The sequence below is a fragment of the Pseudophryne corroboree genome, unplaced genomic scaffold (genome assembly GCF_028390025.1).
Source record: "Pseudophryne corroboree isolate aPseCor3 unplaced genomic scaffold, aPseCor3.hap2 scaffold_1085, whole genome shotgun sequence".
In the NCBI taxonomy this organism is placed as follows: Eukaryota; Metazoa; Chordata; class Amphibia; order Anura; family Myobatrachidae; genus Pseudophryne; species Pseudophryne corroboree.
Window position 1 is genome coordinate 174927 of NW_026967711.1, and position 19996 is coordinate 194922.

The 19996-nt window shown below is 41.6% G+C and overlaps 3 non-coding genes across 3 annotated transcripts; all 3 read right to left on the reverse strand.

Annotated features, from left to right (window-relative positions):
• Positions 1-4657: 4657 nt before the first annotated feature.
• On the reverse strand, positions 4658-4731 carry TRNAN-AUU (transfer RNA asparagine (anticodon AUU)). Its single transcript has one exon. It is a non-coding gene; the product is annotated as a tRNA-Asn (tRNA).
• A 2266-nt stretch (positions 4732-6997) lies between these two features.
• Positions 6998-7071, reverse strand: TRNAS-ACU (transfer RNA serine (anticodon ACU)). Its single transcript has one exon. It is a non-coding gene; the product is annotated as a tRNA-Ser (tRNA).
• Positions 7072-8166: 1095 nt separating this feature from the next.
• TRNAY-AUA (transfer RNA tyrosine (anticodon AUA)) lies at positions 8167-8240 on the reverse strand. The gene has a single exon. It is a non-coding gene; the product is annotated as a tRNA-Tyr (tRNA).
• Between the last annotated feature and the right edge of the window lie 11756 nt (positions 8241-19996).

Below are 19996 nucleotides of genomic sequence, written 5' to 3' on the forward strand. Positions count from 1 at the left end.
AAGAAACATAATTTCACCATATACGGTGTAATGTTTTGACGTTACATCCTTCCTAGCCTTTATCAGCGTAGGGATGACCTCAACCGGAATGCCTTTCACTGCTAGGATCCGGCATTCAACCGCCATGCCGTCAAACGCAGCCGCGGTAAGTCTTGGAACAGACAGGGCCCCTGATGCAACAGGTCCTGTCTTAGAGGAAGAGGCCACGGATCTTCTGTGAGCATTTCCTGCAGATCCGGATACCAGGTCCTCCGTGGCCAATCTGGAACAATGAGGATTGTTCTCACTCCTCTTTGTCTTATTATCCTTAACACCTTGGGTATGAGAGGAAGAGGAGGAAATACATAGACCGGCCGGAACACCCACGGTGTCACTAGGGTGTCTACAGCTACTGCCTGAGGGTCTCTTGACCTTGCGCAATACCTCTGTAGCTTTTTGTTGAGCCGGGACGCCATCATGTCTATCTGTGGCAGTTCCCACCGACTTGTAATCTGTGCAAAGACTTCCTGATGAAGTCCCCACTCTCCCGGATGTAGGTCGTGTCTGCTGAGGAAGTCTGCTTCCCAGTTGTCCACTCCCAGAATGAACACTGCTGACAGTGCGCTTGCGTGATTCTCCACCCAGCGAAGAATTCTGGTGGCTTGTGCCATCGCCACTCTGCTCCTTGTGCCGCCTTGGCGGTTTACATGAGCCACTGCGGTGACGTTGTCTGACTGGATCAGAACCGGTTGGTCGCGAAGTAAGGTCTCCGCTTGACGTAGGGCATTGTATATGGCCCCTAGTTTCAGGATGTTGATGTGAAGACAAGTCTCTTGACTTGACCAAAGACCTTGGATATTTCTTCCCTGTGTGACTGCTCCCCAACCTTGGAGGCTTGCCTCTGTGGTCACCAGGATCCAGTCCTGAATGCCGAATCTGCGTCTGCCGAATGGAATGGCTTCGTATGATGCCACCATCTTTCCCAGGACTCGAGTGCAGTGATGCACTGACACAAGTTTTGGTTTCAATAGGTTCCTGACAAGAGTCATGAGTTCCTGGGCCTTTCCTATCGGGAGATAAACTCTCTTCTGGTCTGTGTCCAGAATCATGCCCAAGAAAGACAGACGAGTCGTAGAAACCAACTGCGACTTTGGGATATTGAAAATCCAGCCGTGTTGCTGTAACACTTTCAGTGAAAGTGATACGCTGTTCAGCAACTGCTCTCTTGATCTCGCTTTTATGAGATCGCTCAAGTACGGGATAATTGTGACACCTTGCTTACGCAGGAGAACCATCATTTCCGCCATTACCTTGGTGAAAATTCTCTGGGCCGTGGAAATGTATTTGGAGTGTAAGAAATGAAAGGATTGTGAGAGGTTTAAGAAGCAATGGTAATTATGTTAGATGTTTTAAGTGTTTGCAGGTAAAATTGCATTGGTGCAGCTGTGCTTAAAAAACAAAATTACAATAATACAGATACAGGCATTTGTAGGTGAAATGGATGGTTTATGAAATGTCCAAGTAAGGTAGTTCTGTGCTATGTAATCAGATGCAACAATCAGGAGGTGAGTGATCTGAGGAGTAAGTGACTCACATTTGTTATTAGTTCTTCAGTTTTCTTTGTTTTGTTAGATTGGTGTGCTTCTGTTTTCCTTCTTTTTCACTTCGATTGAACGCTAATTGAACACTGCTGTTATGTGTCAATTTTATCACGCTTTTATAAAAATGCACGCTTAGATCAATAAATGCACAGCCAAATGGCTTTGCACAGCCTACACCATTGGACTTAAGTAGAAGACTATTACAAGTGAAACCAATAATTTAAATCTGTAACCACACCCCACCCCCTCAAATGCCAGGCAATAAATTACCTTAAAAGCTACAACCAGGCATTCCACAAAAATTAAACTGGGTCTATATCATTCAAAACTTTAAAAAAGTACTTCAAAATCACATACTATGCAATAATGTTTCAATTTGCATTACCCAGCAGAATTAGCTTTGCATATATAGATATAGTGCAGCAGAATAGATTGGTGGTTGTAGTCAATTGTAATTACCTGTAGGTGACAAGAAGAGAAGAAACGTCAATTCACAATCGATATCAGCTGAAGATAAATTAACGCTGATTGAACGCTGCGTTATGTGTCAATTTTATCACGCTTTGATAAAAATGCATGCTTAGATCAATAAATGCACAGCCAAACAGCTTTGCACATCCTACACCATTGGACTTAAGTAGAAGTCTGGTGGTCAGCAAAATTTTGCACTGTCCTCCTACTATATATAGTGCGCACAACTACTAAAATACACCACAGGTATGGATGGATAGTATACTTGACGACACAGAGGTAGGTAGAGCAGTGGCCTACTGTACCGTATTGCTATATATTATATACTGGTGGTCAGCAAAATTCTGCCCTGTCCTCCTACTATATATACTGCGCACAACTACTAAAATACACCACAGGTATGGATGGATAGTATACTTGACGACACAGAGGTAGGTAGAGCAGTGGCCTACTGTACCATACTGCTATATATTATATACTGGTGGTCAGCAAAATTTTGCCCTGTCCTCATACTATATAATACAATGCAGCACAGATATGGAGCATTTTTCAGGCAGAGAACGTAGATATTTTCAGCACACTGAGCACAGATATTTGCAAGCACACTGAGCACAGATATTTGCAGCACACTGAACACAGAAACTGAGAAAACGCTGCACGTCCTCTCCCTATCATCTCCAATGCACAAGTGAAAATGGCGGCGACTCGTGGCTCCTTATATAGAATAGAATAGCTGCTGACGGGCACGATTGAGGGAGGAAAGGGACATGTGAATCCAGCCCATAGATGCAATGTGAATATGTAATTTGTACCTTCCTATCTTAAAATGTATATACAGTGTATATGTCACAACTGAGGGCCTGAGCTGACTGGAGGCAGCCTCAGTTGTAGGGGCTGAGGTGTAGTGGAACCTGGGAGGTTGTATCAGACCCCTGGACATGTAAGTTAAATGTAGAAGAATTGCCTGAAGGCGTGCCCACGACAACCAGGATAAAAGTCAATGATGTTTATTTTGACAAACTCCATGCATCACAGCAGTAATAAAAGAGAAACATAAAATCAGCAGAGAAATAATACAGTTCCTGGGTACTACAGGAGGACAAGGACCACAGGGCTCTGGTAGTATGAGACAGTTCTTATTATCTTCTAGTTGGAAAGTCCTTACCAGGCCCGACTGTAGCAATGGAGATAGCCCAGGATCATACTAGCTGGTGTTCCAGGAAAAGCTGGGCTGCTGTGGATAAAATGGCTGCTGTGGGTACTGGCTGAAACCAGACTGATGTAAGCACGGAGTGGATTGCTGGATGGAACCAGCCAAATAATAAATGAAGCTTGAGAGCGATGAAATATGATTGATATATGGAGTTTGAGAGCGGTGAAATAATAGTGCCGGTGGTGAGTGGTAATCTGCGGAAATGATACCGGCACTTTAAGAAGAGCTGATCTCTGCTGGAAGCTAGGCTGGAAGCAGGTAAATCTGTAACTGGAAACAGATGAGTCCCAGAGGACTAGAGACTCAGGCTGCACCGCAGGTGGTAGACTAGAGCGGGTCTCTTTAGTGGAGGTTTGGAGATGGTAACTGGAACCTGGAAAACAACCACGGGAGAGAGACAAACTGGAACTAGGTTTGACAACCAAATCACTGACGCCTTCCTTGCTCAGGCACAGAATACTTATACCTGCAGCAAGGAAGGGATTGGCTAGGCAATTATGCAGATTACAATGGAAACAGCGGATTGGTGGAAATGAACAGGTGACAGAATCCAACATGGCTGCGCCCATGCAGACACTTGGAGGGAAGATTGGTTTGATAATCCATGTGGGAACTTTAACAGCAATGGCGGCGCCGGCAACAGTAAACAGGAGACGCCAGACTGATGAGTGCACATTTGAACCACGCGGGCAACAGCGGAGGCCGCGGCTGACATAAGCGCCACTCTGACATCCTGCATGCAGAAACTCAGGGACGGCGGCGGAGGCTGCGGGAGATGCCATTCAAGATGTAACATGGCGCCGCTGTGACAGCGTCTCAGAGTGACAGGAGAGGAGGCAGGAATGGGGACATCAGAATAACAGATGGGATCCGGTCCTGGAGCGCTGAGCCAGCCTTAGGAGGCATCTGAAAGGTAAGTTATGGCGTCCAGATACCCGGATCGTGACAGTATACACTAGAGGTCTTTCCGAACCCCCTAATCCTAACATTGTAATTTGCTTTAGGGCGCACCTCCAATTAGTCTAGTGTTTCTTGCTGCCTTTCCAATGAAGCAAGTTTAATTTAGTAATAGGTGAAAAACCATCCCTACAAAGGTGTTAATCAGAGACTTGGCTTTGTGGACACTTTTCAGAGAACAACTTTGTTAGCATAAAAGTAAAGCCAGAAAATGAAGAGCTGTTTAATCACTCAATTGGATTTTTTTGCCAGCATATTTCTTTTTCTCTGCAACCCACTGCTAAATTGTGCTTCCTAGCTGTTTTTATAAAATCACTGAATCAAATCTAACTCTGATTACATCAGAGAAGGCCAGGTACCCTACACCATAACAGGGGGTTTGAAATTTTGACTTGTCTACTTAAAGATCACCAAAATCTGATCACAAGGTCAATTACGTCCCTGGGTGGGATTGAACCACCAACCTTTTGGTTAATAGCCAAACACACTAACCGATTGCGCCACAGAGACACTTTGCAAAAAGTACATACTGACAAAGGCTAATAAGCATTTATCTAGAACGTTTCCTAGAAAAACTTTAAAAAGTCAATAATCTGGAGAGTTTTTGTAAGATGTTTCTTCCATCAACCAATGAAGAAACACATTGGTACTTTCCCATGATGAGTGAGTGCTTCATGATCTACTGCACTTACATGTGCAGCAGAGTACTGCAATGGAAGCATGCTGGGCCCATAACCCAGAGGTAGGCAGATTGAAACTATCCTCTGCTATATGCATTTTTTTTGTTAATTAAAGTAATCCAAAACTGGGATTGATATTTTGGTTCTTTTATTTTTACTTAAAGTACAATAACTTTTACCATTTTAATTTGTTTTAATAGTATATTGACAGTATTGTTTTCTTTCAAAAATCCACTTAATTTTCTTTACCCTATTATTAAAATGGTAATTGACAAAAACAAACTACATTGTCACCAGAAGAGCAATACAAAATGTACAAGTGATATATTAAAATCATCTTTCCAGCATGAATTTCAATGATGCATTGGGGCAACGATTTTGTTAGCAACATCTTCACCCTTAAATAAAGATTTTCTTAATTCCTTACCTGTGTGCTAATTAGATATCACCTTGTTTTCACATTAAACAGACTTCCACATGAGAAAGCAGCAAGGATGCAGTGGCGTTAATGTTTCCTGGTGTCAACCCGTATTATTTAAGTAGACATTGAAATGAGGATGCATCTTGCTGCCTTTCCAATGAAGCAAATTTAATTTAGTAATAGGTGAAAAACCATCCCTACAAAGGTGTTAATCAGAGACTTGGCTTTGTGGACACTTTTCAGAGAACAAATTTGTTAGCATAAAAATAAAGCCAGAAAATTAAGAGCTGTTTAATCACTCAATTGGATTTTTTTACCAGCATATTTCTTTTTCTCTGCAACCCACTGCTAAATTGTGCTTCCTAGCTGTTTTTATAAAATCACTGAATCAAATCTAACTCTGATTACATCAGAGAAGGCCAGGTACCCTACACCATAAGAGGGGGTTTGAAATTTTGACTTGTCTACTTAAAGATCACCAAAATCTGATAACAAGGTCAATTACATCCCTGGGTGGGATTGAACCACCAACCTTTTGGTTTATAGCCGTACACACTAACCAATTGCGCCACAGAGACACTTTGCAAAAGTCTATACTGACAAAGGCTAATAAGCATTCATCTAAAACGTTTCCTAGAAAAACTTTAAAAAGTCAATAATCTGGAGAGTTTTTGTAAGATGTTTCTTCCATCAACCAACGAAGAAACACATTGGTACTTTCCCATGATGAGTGAGTGCTTCAGGATCTCTTGCACTTACATGTGCAGCAGAGTACAGCAATGGAAGCATGCTGGGCCCATAACCCAGCGGTAGGCAGATTGAAACTATCCTCTGCTATATGCATTTTTTTTTGTTAATTAAAGTAATCCAAAACTGGGATTGATATTTTGGCTCTTTTATTTTTACTTAAAGTACAATAACTTTTACCATTTAAATTTGTTTTAATAGTATATTGACAGTATAGTTTTCTTTAAAAAATCCACTTAATTTTCTTTACCCTATTAATAAAATGGTAATTGACAAAAACAAACTACATTGTCACCAGAAGAGCAATACAAAATGTACAAGTGATATATTAAAATCATCTTTCCAGCTTGAATTTCAATGATGCATTGGGGCAACGATTTTGTGAGAAACATTTTCACCCTTAAATAAAGATTTTCTTAATCCCTTACCTGTGTGCTAATTAGATATCACCTTGTTTTCACATTAAACAGACTTCTACATGAGACAGCAGCAAGGATGCAGTGGCGGTAATGTTTCCTGGTGTCAACCTGTATTATTTCAGTAGACATTGAAATGAAGATGCATCTTGCTGCCTTTCCAATGAAGCAAGTTTAATTTAGTAATAGGTGAAAAACCATCCCTACAAAGGTGTTAATCAGAGACTTGGCTTTGTGGACACTTTTCAGAGAACAAATTTGTTAGCATAAAAATAAAGCCAGAAAATGAAGAGCTGTTTAAATCACTCAATTGGTTTTTTTTTGCCAGCATATTTCTTTTTCTCTGCAACCCACTGCTAAATTGTGCTTCCTATCTGTTTTTATAAAATCACTGAATCAAATCTAACTCTGATTACATCAGAGAAGGCCAGGTACCCTACACCATAACAGGGAGTTTGAAATTTTGACTTGTCTACTTAAAGATCACCAAAATCTGATAACAATGTCAATTACGTCCCTGGGTGGGATTGAACCACCAACCTTTCGGTTAGTAGCCAGACACACTAACCGATTGCGCCACAGAGACACTTTGTTAAAAGTACATACTGACAAAGGCTAATAAGCATACATCTAGAACGTTTCCTAGAAAAACTTTAAAAAGTCAATAATCTGGAGAGTTTTTGTAAGATGTTTCTTCCATCAACCAACGAAGAAACACATTGGTACTTTCCCATGATGAGTGAGTGCTTCAGGATCTCTTGCACTTACATGTGCAGCAGAGTACTGCAATGGAAGCATGCTGGGCCCATAACCCAGAGGTAGGCAGATTGAAACTATCCTTTGCTATATGCATTTTTTGTTGTTGATTTAAGTAATCAAAACTGGGATTGATATTTTTGCTCTTTTATTTTTACTTAAAGTACAATAACTTTTACCATTTTAATTTGTTTTAATAGTATATTGAAAGTATTGTTTTCTTTTAAAAATCCACTTAATTTTCTTTACCCTATTATTAAAATGGTAATTGACAAAAACAAACTACATTGTCACCAGAAGAGCAATACAAAATGTACAAGTGATATATTAAAATCATCTTTCCAGCTTGAATTTCAATGATGCATTGGGGCAACGATTTTGTGAGAAACATTTTCACCCTTAAATAAAGATTTTCTTAATTCCTTACCTGTGTGCTAATTAGATATCACCTTGTTTTCACATTAAACAGACTTCCACATGAGAAAGCAGCAAGGATGCAGTGGCGTTAATGTTTCCTGGTGTCAACCCGTATTATGTAAGTAGACATTGAAATGAGGATGCATCTTGCTGCCTTTCCAATGAAGCAAATTTAATTTAGTAATAGGTGAAAAACCATCCCTACAAAGGTGTTAATCAGAGACTTGGCTTTGTGGACACTTTTCAGAGAACAAATTTGTTAGCATAAAAATAAAGCCAGAAAATTAAGAGCTGTTTAATCACTCAATTGGATTTTTTTACCAGCATATTTCTTTTTCTCTGCAACCCACTGCTAAATTGTGCTTCCTAGCTGTTTTTATAAAATCACTGAATCAAATCTAACTTTGATTACATCAGAGAAGGCCAGGTACCCTACACCATAAGAGGGGGTTTGAAATTTTGACTTGTCTACTTAAAGATCACCAAAATCTGATAACAAGGTCAATTACGTCCCTGGGTGGGATTGAACCACCAACCTTTTGGTTTATAGCCGTACACACTAACCAATTGCGCCACAGAGACACTTTGCAAAAGTCTATACTGACAAAGGCTAATAAGCATTCATCTAAAACGTTTCCTAGAAAAACTTTAAAAAGTCAATAATCTGGAGAGTTTTTGTAAGATGTTTCTTCCATCAACCAACGAAGAAACACATTGGTACTTTCCCATGATGAGTGAGTGCTTCAGGATCTCTTGCACTTACATGTGCAGCAGAGTACAGCAATGGAAGCATGCTGGGCCCATAACCCAGCGGTAGGCAGATTGAAACTATCCTCTGCTATATGCATTTTTTTTTGTTAATTAAAGTAATCCAAAACTGGGATTGATATTTTGGCTCTTTTATTTTTACTTAAAGTACAATAACTTTTACCATTTAAATTTGTTTTAATAGTATATTGACAGTATAGTTTTCTTTAAAAAATCCACTTAATTTTCTTTACCCTATTAATAAAATGGTAATTGACAAAAACAAACTACATTGTCACCAGAAGAGCAATACAAAATGTACAAGTGATATATTAAAATCATCTTTCCAGCTTGAATTTCAATGATGCATTGGGGCAACGATTTTGTGAGAAACATTTTCACCCTTAAATAAAGATTTTCTTAATCCCTTACCTGTGTGCTAATTAGATATCACCTTGTTTTCACATTAAACAGACTTCTACATGAGAAAGCAGCAAGGATGCAGTGGCGGTAATGTTTCCTGGTGTCAACCTGTATTATTTCAGTAGACATTGAAATGAAGATGCATCTTGCTGCCTTTCCAATGAAGCAAGTTTAATTTAGTAATAGGTGAAAAACCATCCCTACAAAGGTGTTAATCAGAGACTTGGCTTTGTGGACACTTTTCAGAGAACAAATTTGTTAGCATAAAAATAAAGCCAGAAAATGAAGAGCTGTTTAAATCACTCAATTGGTTTTTTTTTGCCAGCATATTTCTTTTTCTCTGCAACCCACTGCTAAATTGTGCTTCCTATCTGTTTTTATAAAATCACTGAATCAAATCTAACTCTGATTACATCAGAGAAGGCCAGGTACCCTACACCATAACAGGGAGTTTGAAATTTTGACTTGTCTACTTAAAGATCACCAAAATCTGATAACAATGTCAATTACGTCCCTGGTTGGGATTGAACCACCAACCTTTCGGTTAGTAGCCAGACACACTAACCGATTGCGCCACAGAGACACTTTGTAAAAAGTACATACTGACAAAGGCTAATAAGCATACATCTAGAACGTTTCCTAGAAAAACTTTAAAAAGTCAATAATCTGGAGAGTTTTTGTAAGATGTTTCTTCCATCAATCAACGAAGAAACACATTGGTACTTTCCCATGATGAGTGAGTGCTTCAGGATCTCTTGCACTTACATGTGCAGCAGAGTACAGCAATGGAAGCATGCTGGGCCCATAACCCAGCGGTAGGCAGATTGAAACTATCCTCTGCTATATGCATTTTTTTTTGTTAATTAAAGTAATCCAAAACTGGGATTGATATTTTGGCTCTTTTATTTTTACTTAAAGTACAATAACTTTTACCATTTTAATTTGTTTTAATAGTATATTGACAGTATTGTTTTCTTTCAAAAATCCACTTAATTTTCTTTACCCTATTATTAAAATGGTAATTGACAAAAACAAACTACATTGTCACCAGAAGAGCAATACAAAATGTACAAGTGATATATTAAAATCATCTTTCCAGCTTGAATTTCAATGATGCATTGGGGCAACGATTTTGTGAGAAACATCTTCACCCTTAAATAAAGATTTTCTTAATTCCTTACCTGTGTGCTAATTAGATATCACCTTGTTTTCACATTAAACAGACTTCCACATGAGAAAGCAGCAAGGACACAGTGGCGTTAATGTTTCCTGGTGTCATTCTGTATTATTTCAGTACACATTGAAATGAGGATGTATCTTGCTGCCTTTCCAATGAAGCAAGTTTAATTTAGTAATAGGTGAAAAACCATCCCTACAAAGGTGTTAATCAGAGACTTGGCTTTGTGGACACTTTTCAAAGAACAAATTTGTTAGCATAAAAATAAAGCCAGAAAATGAAGAGCTGTTTAATCACTCAATTGGATTTTTTTGCCAGCATATTTCTTTTTCTCTGCAACCCACTGCTAAAGTGTGCTTCCTAGCTGTTTTTATAAAATCACTGAATCAAATCTAACTCTGATTACATCAGAGAAGGCCAGGTACCCTACACCATAACAGGGGGTTTGAAATTTTGACTTGTCTACTTAAAGATCACCAAAATCTGATAACAAGGTCAATTACGTCCCTGGTTGGAATTGAACCACCAACCTTTTGGTTAGTAGCCGGACACACTAACCGATTGCGCTACAGAGACACTTTGCAAAAAGTACATACTGACAAAGTCTAATAAGCATACATCTAGAACGTTTCCTAGAAAAACTTTAAAAAGTCAATAATCTGGAGAGTTTTTGTAAGATGTTTCTTCCATCAACCAACGAAGAAACACATTGGTACTTTCCCATGATGACTGAGTGCTTCAGGATCTCTTGCACTTACATGTGCAGCAGAGTACTGCAATGGAAGCATGCTGGGCCCATAACCCAGAGGTAGGCAGATTGAAACTATCCTTTGCTATATGCATTTTTTTTTGTTAATTTAAGTAATCAAAACTGGGATTGATATTTTTGCTCTTTTATTTTTACTTAAAGTACAATAACTTTTACCATTTTAATTTGTTTTAATAGTATATTGACAGTATAGTTTTCTTTAAAAAATCCACTTAATTTTCTTTACCCTATTATTAAAAGGGTAATTGACAAAAACAAACTACATTGTCACCAGAAGAGCAATACAAAATGTACAAGTGATATATTAAAATCATCTTTCCTGCTTGAATTTCAATGATGCATTGGGGCAACGATTTTGTGAGAAACATCTTCACCCTTAAATAAAGATTTTCTTAATTCCTTACCTGTGTGCTAATTAGATATCACCTTGTTTTCACATTAAACAGACTTCTTCATGAGAAAGCAGCAAGGATGCAGTGGCGTTAATGTTTCCTGGTGTCAACCTGTATTATTTCTGTAGACATTGAAATGAGGATGCATCTTGCTGCCTTTCCAATGAAGCAAGTTTAATTTAGTTATAGGTGAAAAACCATCCCTACAAAGGTGTTAATCAGAGACTTGGCTTTGTGGACACTTTTTAGAGAACAAATTTGTTAGCATAAAAATAAAGGCTGAAAATGAAGAGCTGTTTAATCACTCAATTGGATTTTTCTGCCAGCATATTTTTTTTCTCTGCAACCCATTGCTAAATTGTGCTTCCTAGCTGTTTTTATAAAATCACTGAATCAAATCTAACTCTGATTACATCAGAGAAGGCCAGGTACCCTACACCATAAGAGGGGATTTGAAATTTTGACTTGTCTACTTAAAGATCACCAAAATCTGATAACAAGGTCAATTACGTCCCTGGGTGGGATTGAACCACCAACCTTTTGGTTTATAGCCGTACACACTAACTGATTGCGCCACAGAGACACTTTGCAAAAGTACATACTGACAAAGGCTAATAAGCATTCATCTAAAACGTTTCCTAGAAAAACTTTAAAAAGTCAATAATCTGGAGAGTTTTTGTAAGATGTTTCTTCCATCCACCAACGAAGAAACACATTGGTACTTTCCCATGATGAGTGAGTGCTTCAGGATCTCTTGCACTTACATGTGCAGCAGAGTATTGCAATGGAAGCATGCTGGGCCCATAACCCAGAGGTAAGCAGATTAAAACTATCCTCTGCTATATGCATTTTTTTTGTTAATTAAAGTAATCCAAAACTGGGATTGATATTTTTGCTCTTTTATTTTTCATTAAAGTACAATAACTTTTACCATTTTAATTTGTTTTAATAGTATATTGAAAGTATTGTTTTCTTTTAAAAATCCACTTAATTTTCTTTACCCTATTATTAAAATGGTAATTGACAAAAACAAACTACATTGTCACCAGAAGAGCAATACAAAATGTACAAGTGATATATTAAAATCATCTTTCCAGCTTGAATTTCAATGATGCATTGGGGCAACGATTTTGTGAGAAACATTTTCACCCTCATGACGCTGTCGGATTCTCGCGAGACTCGGATTCTATATAAGGAGCCGCGCGTCGCCGCCATTTTCACACGTGCATTGAGATTGATAGGGAGAGGACGTGGCTGGCGTCCTCTCCATTTAGATTAGGAGAGAGAGAGAGAGATTGACCTGAGGCTGATACTGTAGAAGAGAGTGCAGAGTTTAGTGACTGACCACAGTGACCACCAGCAGTGCAGTTGTTTTATTTAATATATCCGTTCTCTGCCTGAAAAAAACGGTACACACAGTGACTCAGTCACATACCATATCTGTGTGCACTGCTCAGCCCAGTGTGCTGCATGCCTGCATCATCTATGTATATATATCTGACTGTGCTCAGCTCACACAGCTTATAATTGTGGGGGAGACTGGGGAGCACTGCAGTGCCAGTTATAGGTTATAGCAGGAGCCAGGAGTACAAGACAGTCACATACCATATCTGTGTGCACTGCTCAGCCCAGTGTGCTGCATCATCTATGTATATATATATTATATATCTGACTGTGCTCAGCTCACACAGCTTATAATTGTGGGGGAGACTGGGGAGCACTGCAGTGCCAGTTATAGGTTATAGCAGGAGCCAGGAGTACATATTATATTAAAATTAAACAGTGCACACTTTTGCTGCAGGAGTGCCACTGCCAGTGTGACTGACCAGTGACCTGACCACACTGACCACCAGTATAGTTAGTAGTATACTATATTGTGATTGCCTGAAAAAGTTAAACACTCGTCGTGTGACTTCACTTGTGTGGTGTTTTTTTTTTTATTCTATAAAAAACTCATTCTGCTGACAGACAGTGTCCAGCAGGTCCGTCATTATATAATATATATACCTGTCCGGCTGCAGTAGTGATATATATATATTTTTTATATCATTATTTATCATCCAGTCGCAGCAGACACAGTACGGTAGTTCACGGCTGTAGCTACCTCTGTGTCGGCACTCGGCAGTCCATCCATAATTGTATACCACCTACCCGTGGTTTTTTTTTTCTTTCTTCTTTATACATACATACTACTACATCTCTTTATCAACCAGTCTATATTAGCAGCAGACACAGTACAGTACGGTAGTTAACGGCTGTGGCTACCTCTGTGTCGGCACTCGGCAGTCCGTCCATAATTGTATACCACCTAACCGTGGTTTTTTTTTCTTTCTTCTTCATACATACATACTACGACATCTCTTTATCAACCAGTCTATATTAGCAGCAGACACAGTACAGTACGGTAGTTCACGGCTGTGGCTACCTCTGTGTCGGCACTCGGCAGTCCGTCCATAATTGTATACCACCTAACCGTGGTTTTTTTTTCTTTCTTCTTCATACATACATACTACGACATCTCTATATCAACCAGTCTATATTAGCAGCAGACACAGTACAGTACGGTAGTTCACGGCTGTGGCTACCTCTGTGTCGGCACTCGGCAGTCCGTCCATAATTGTATACCACCTAACCGTGGTTTTTTTTTCTTTCTTCTTTATACATACATACTACGACATCTCTTTATCAACCAGTCTATATTAGCAGCAGACACAGTACAGTACGGTAGTTCACGGCTGTGGCTACCTCTGTGTCGGCACTCGGCAGTCCGTCCATAATTGTATACCACCTAACCGTGGTTTTTTTTTCTTTCTTCTTCATACATACATACTACGACATCTCTTTATCAACCAGTCTATATTAGCAGCAGACACAGTACAGTACGGTAGTTCACGGCTGTGGCTACCTCTGTGTCGGCACTCGGCAGTCCGTCCATAATTGTATACCACCTAACCGTGTTTTTTTTTTCTTTCTTCTTCATACATACATACTACGACATCTCTTTATCAACCAGTCTATATTAGCAGCAGACACAGTACAGTACGGTAGTTCACGGCTGTGGCTACCTCTGTGTCGGCACTCGGCAGTCCGTCCATAATTGTATACCACCTAACCGTGGTTTTTTTTTCTTTCTTCTTTATACATACATACTACGACATCTCTTTATCAACCAGTCTATATTAGCAGCAGACACAGTACAGTACGGTAGTTAACGGCTGTGGCTACCTCTGTGTCGGCACTCGGCAGTCCGTCCATAATTGTATACCACCTAACCGTGGTTTTTTTTTCTTTCTTCTTCATACATACATACTACGACATCTCTTTATCAACCAGTCTATATTAGCAGCAGACACAGTACGGTAGTTCACGGCTGTAGCTACCTCTGTGTCGGCACTCGGCAGTCCGTCCATAATTGTATACTAGTATCCATCCATCTCCATTGTTTACCTGAGGTGCCTTTTAGTTGTGCCTATTAAAATATGGAGAACAAAAATGTTGAGGTTCCAAAATTAGGGAAAGATCAAGATCCACTTCCACCTCGTGCTGAAGCTGCTGCCACTAGTCATGGCCGAGACGATGAAATGCCAGCAACGTCGTCTGCCAAGGCCGATGCCCAATGTCATAGTACAGAGCATGTCAAATCCAAAACACCAAATATCAGTAAAAAAAGGACTCCAAAACCTAAAATAAAATTGTCGGAGGAGAAGCGTAAACTTGCCAATATGCCATTTACCACACGGAGTGGCAAGGAACGGCTGAGGCCCTGGCCTATGTTCATGGCTAGTGGTTCAGCTTCACATGAGGATGGAGGCACTCAGCCTCTCGCTAGAAAAATGAAAAGACTCAAGCTGGCAAAAGCAGTAGCACCGCAAAGAACTGTGCGTTCTTCGAAATCCCAAATCCACAAGGAGAGTCCAATTGTGTCGGTTGCGATGCCTGACCTTCCCAACACTGGACGTGAAGAGCATGCGCCTTCCACCATTTGCACGCCCCCTGCAAGTGCTGGAAGGAGCACCCGCAGTCCAGTTCCTGATAGTCAGATTGAAGATGTCAGTGTTGAAGTACACTAGGATGAGGAGGATATGGGTGTTGCTGGCGCTGGGGAGGAAATTGACCAGGAGGATTCTGATGGTGAGGTGTTTTGTTTAAGTCAGGCACCCGGGGAGACACCTGTTGTCCGTGGGAGGAATATGGCCGTTGACATGCCTGGTGAAAATACCAAAAAAATCAGCTCTTCGGTGTGGAACTATTTTAACAGAAATGCGGACAACAGGTGTCAAGCCGTGTGTTCCCTTTGTCAAGCTGTAATAAGTAGGGGTAAGGACGTTAACCACCTCGGAACATCCTCCCTTATACGTCACCTGCAGCGCATTCATAATAAGTCAGTGACAAGTTCAAAAACTTTGGGTGACAGCGGAAGCAGTCCACTGACCAGTAAATCCCTTCCTCTTGTAACCAAGCTCACGCAAACCACCCCACCAACTCCCTCAGTGTCAATTTCCTCCTTCCCCAGGAATGCCAATAGTCCTGCAGGCCATGTCACTGGCAATTCTGACGAGTCCTCTCCTGCCTGGGATTCCTCCGATGCATCCTTGCGTGTAACGCCTACTGCTGCTGGCGCTGCTGTTGTTGCTGCTGGGAGTCGATGGTCATCCCAGAGGGGAAGTTGTAAGCCCACTTGTACTACTTCCAGTAAGCAATTGACTGTTCAACAGTCCTTTGCGAGGAAGATGAAATATCACAGCAGTCATCCTGCTGCAAAGCGGATAACTGAGGCCTTGACAACTATGTTGGTGTTAGACGTGCGTCCGGTATCCGCCGTTAGTTCACAGGGAACTAGACAATTTATTGAGGCAGTGTGCCCCCGTTACCAAATACCATCTAGGTTCCACTTCTCTAGGCAGGCGATACCGAAAATTTACACAGACCTCAGAAAAAGACTCACCAGTGTCCTAAAAAATGCAGTTGTACCCAATGTCCACTTAACCACGGACATGTGGACAAGTGGAGCAGGGCAGGGTCAGGACTATATGACTGTGACAGCCCACTGGGTAGATGTATGGACTCCCGCCGCAAGAACAGCAGCGGCGGCACCAGTAGCAGCATCTCGCAAACGCCAACTCTTTCCTAGGCAGGCTACGCTTTGTATCACCGGTTTCCAGAATACGCACACAGCTGAAAACCTCTTACGGCAACTGAGAAAGATCATCGCGGAATGGCTTACCCCAATTGGACTCTCCTGTGGATTTGTGGCATCGGACAACGCCAGCAATATTGTGTGTGCATTAAATATGGGCAAATTCCAGCACGTCCCATGTTTTGCACATACCTTGAATTTGGTGGTGCAGAATTATTTAAAAAATGACAGGGGCGTGCAAGAGATGCTGTCGGTGGCCAGAAAAATTGCGGGACACTTTCGGCGTACAGGCACCACGTACAGAAGACTGGAGCACCACCAAAAACTACTGAACCTGCCCTGCCATCATCTGAAGCAAGAAGTGGTAACGAGGTGGAATTCAACCCTCTATATGCTTCAGAGGTTGGAGGAGCAGCAAAAGGCCATTCAAGCCTATACAATTGAGCACGATATAGGAGGTGGAATGCACCTGTCTCAAGCGCAGTGGAGAATGATTTCAACGTTGTGCAAGGTTCTGATGCCCTTTGAACTTGCCACACGTGAAGTCAGTTCAGACACTGCCAGCCTGAGTCAGGTCATTCCCCTCATCAGGCTTTTGCAGAAGAAGCTGGAGACATTGAAGGAGGAGCTAACACGGAGCGATTCCGCTAGGCATGTGGGACTTGTGGATGGAGCCCTTAATTCGCTTAACAAGGATTCACGGGTGGTCAATCTGTTGAAATCAGAGCACTACATTTTGGCCACCGTGCTCGATCCTAGATTTAAAGCCTACCTTGGATCTCTCTTTCCGGCAGACACAAGTCTACTGGGGTTGAAAGACCTGCTGGTGAGAAAATTGTCAAGTCAAGCGGAACGCGACCTGTCAACATCTCCTCCTTCACATTCTCCCGCAACTGGGGGTGCGAGGAAAAGGCTCAGAATTCCGAGCCCACCCGCTGGCGGTGATGCAGGGCAGTCTGGAGCGACTGCTGATGCTGACATCTGGTCCGGACTGAAGGACCTGACAACGATTACGGACATGTCGTCTACTGTCACTGCATATGATTCTCTCACCATTGAAAGAATGGTGGAGGATTATATGAGTGACCGCATCCAAGTAGGCACGTCACACAGTCCATACTTATACTGGCAGGAAAAAGAGGCAATTTGGAGGCCATTGCACAAACTGGCTTTATTCTACCTAAGTTGCCCTCCCACAAGTGTGTACTCCGAAAGAGTGTTTAGTGCCGCCGCTCACCTTGTCAGCAATCGGCGTACGAGGTTACATCCAGAAAATGTGGAGAAGATGATGTTCATTAAAATGAATTATAATCAATTCCTCCGCGGAGACATTGACCAGCAGCAATTGCCTCCACAAAGTACACAGGGAGCTGAGATGGTGGATTCCAGTGGGGACGAATTGATAATCTGTGAGGAGGGGGATGTACACGGTGATATATCGGAGGGTGATGATGAGGTGGACATCTTGCCTCTGTAGAGCCAGTTTGTGCAAGGAGAGATTAATTGCTTCTTTTTTGGGGGGGGTCCAAACCAACCCGTCATATCAGTCACAGTCGTGTGGCAGACCCTGTCACTGAAATGATGGGTTGGTTAAAGTGTGCATGTCCTGTTTTGTTTATACAACATAAGGGTGGGTGGGAGGGCCCAAGGACAATTCCATCTTGCACCTCTTTTTTCTTTTATTTTTCTTTGCGTCATGTGCTGTTTGGGGAGGGTTTTTTGGAAGGGACATCCTGCGTGACACTGCAGTGCCACTCCTAAATGGGCCCGGTGTTTGTGTCGGCCACTAGGGTCGCTAATCTTACTCACACAGTCAGCTACCTCATTGCGCCTCTTTTTTTCTTTGCGTCATGTGCTGATTGGGGAGGGTTTTTTGGAAGGGACATCCTGCGTGACACTGCAGTGCCACTCCTAAATGGGCCCGGTGTTTGTGTCGGCCACTAGGGTCGCTAATCTTACTCACACAGTCAGCTACCTCATTGCGCCTCTTTTTTTCTTTGCGTCATGTGCTGATTGGGGAGGGTTTTTTGGAAGGGACATCCTGCGTGACACTGCAGTGCCACTCCTAAATGGGCCCGGTGTTTGTGTCGGCCACTAGGGTCGCTAATCTTACTCACACAGTAAGCTACCTCATTGCGCCTCTTTTTTTCTTTGCGTCATGTGCTGATTGGGGAGGGTTTTTTGGAAGGGACATCCTGCGTGACACTGCAGTGCCACTCCTAAATGGGCCCGGTGTTTGTGTCGGCCACTAGGGTCGCTAATCTTACTCACACAGTCAGCTACCTCATTGCGCCTCTTTTTTTCTTTGCGTCATGTGCTGATTGGGGAGGGTTTTTTGGAAGGGACATCCTGCGTGACACTGCAGTGCCACTCCTAAATGGGCCCGGTGTTTGTGTCGGCCACTAGGGTCGCTAATCTTACTCACACAGTCAGCTACCTCATTGCGCCTCTTTTTTTCTTTGCGTCATGTGCTGATTGGGGAGGGTTTTTTGGAAGGGACATCCTGCGTGACACTGCAGTGCCACTCCTAAATGGGCCCGGTGTTTGTGTCGGCCACTAGGGTCGCTAATCTTACTCACACAGTCAGCTACCTCATTGCGCCTCTTTTTTTCTTTGCGTCATGTGCTGATTGGGGAGGGTTTTTTGGAAGGGACATCCTGCGTGACACTGCAGTGCCACTCCTAAATGGGCCCGGTGTTTGTGTCGGCCACTAGGGTCGCTAATCTTACTCACACAGTCAGCTACCTCATTGCGCCTCTTTTTTTCTTTGCGTCATGTGCTGATTGGGGAGGGTTTTTTGGAAGGGACATCCTGCGTGACACTGCAGTGCCACTCCTAAATGGGCCCGGTGTTTGTGTCGGCCACTAGGGTCGCTTATCTTACTCACACAGTCAGCTACCTCATTGCGCCTCTTTTTTTCTTTGCATCATGTGCTGATTGGGGAGGGTTTTTTGGAAGGGACATCCTGCGTGACACTGCAGTGCCACTCCTAGATGGGCCAGGTGTTTGTGTCGGCCACTAGTGTCGCTTAGCTTAGTCATCCAGCGACCTTGGTGCAAATTTTAGGACTAAAAATAATATTGTGAGGTGTGAGGTATTCAGAATAGACTGAAAATGAGTGGAAATTATGGTTTTTGAGGTTAATAATAATATGGGATCAAAATGACCCCCAAATTCTATGATTTAAGCTGTTTTTTAGGGTTTTTTGAAAAAAACACCCGAATCCAAAACACACCCGAATCCGACAAAAAAAATTCGGTGAGGTTTTGCCAAAACGCGGTCGAACCCAAAACACGGCCGCGGAACCGAACCCAAAACCAAAACACAAAACCTGAAAAATTTCAGGCGCTCATCTCTAATTGAAACTATCCTTTGCTATATGCATTTTTTTTTGTTAATTTAAGTAATCAAAACTGGGATTGATATTTTTGCTCTTTTATTTTTACTTAAAGTACAATAACTTTTACCATTTTAATTTGTTTTAATAGTATATTGACAGTATAGTTTTCTTTAAAAAATCCACTTAATTTTCTTTACCCTATTATTAAAAGGGTAATTGACAAAAACAAACTACATTGTCACCAGAAGAGCAATACAAAATGTACAAGTGATATATTAAAATCATCTTTCCAGCTTGAATTTCAATGATGCATTGGGGCAACGATTTTGTGAGAAACATCTTCACCCTTAAAT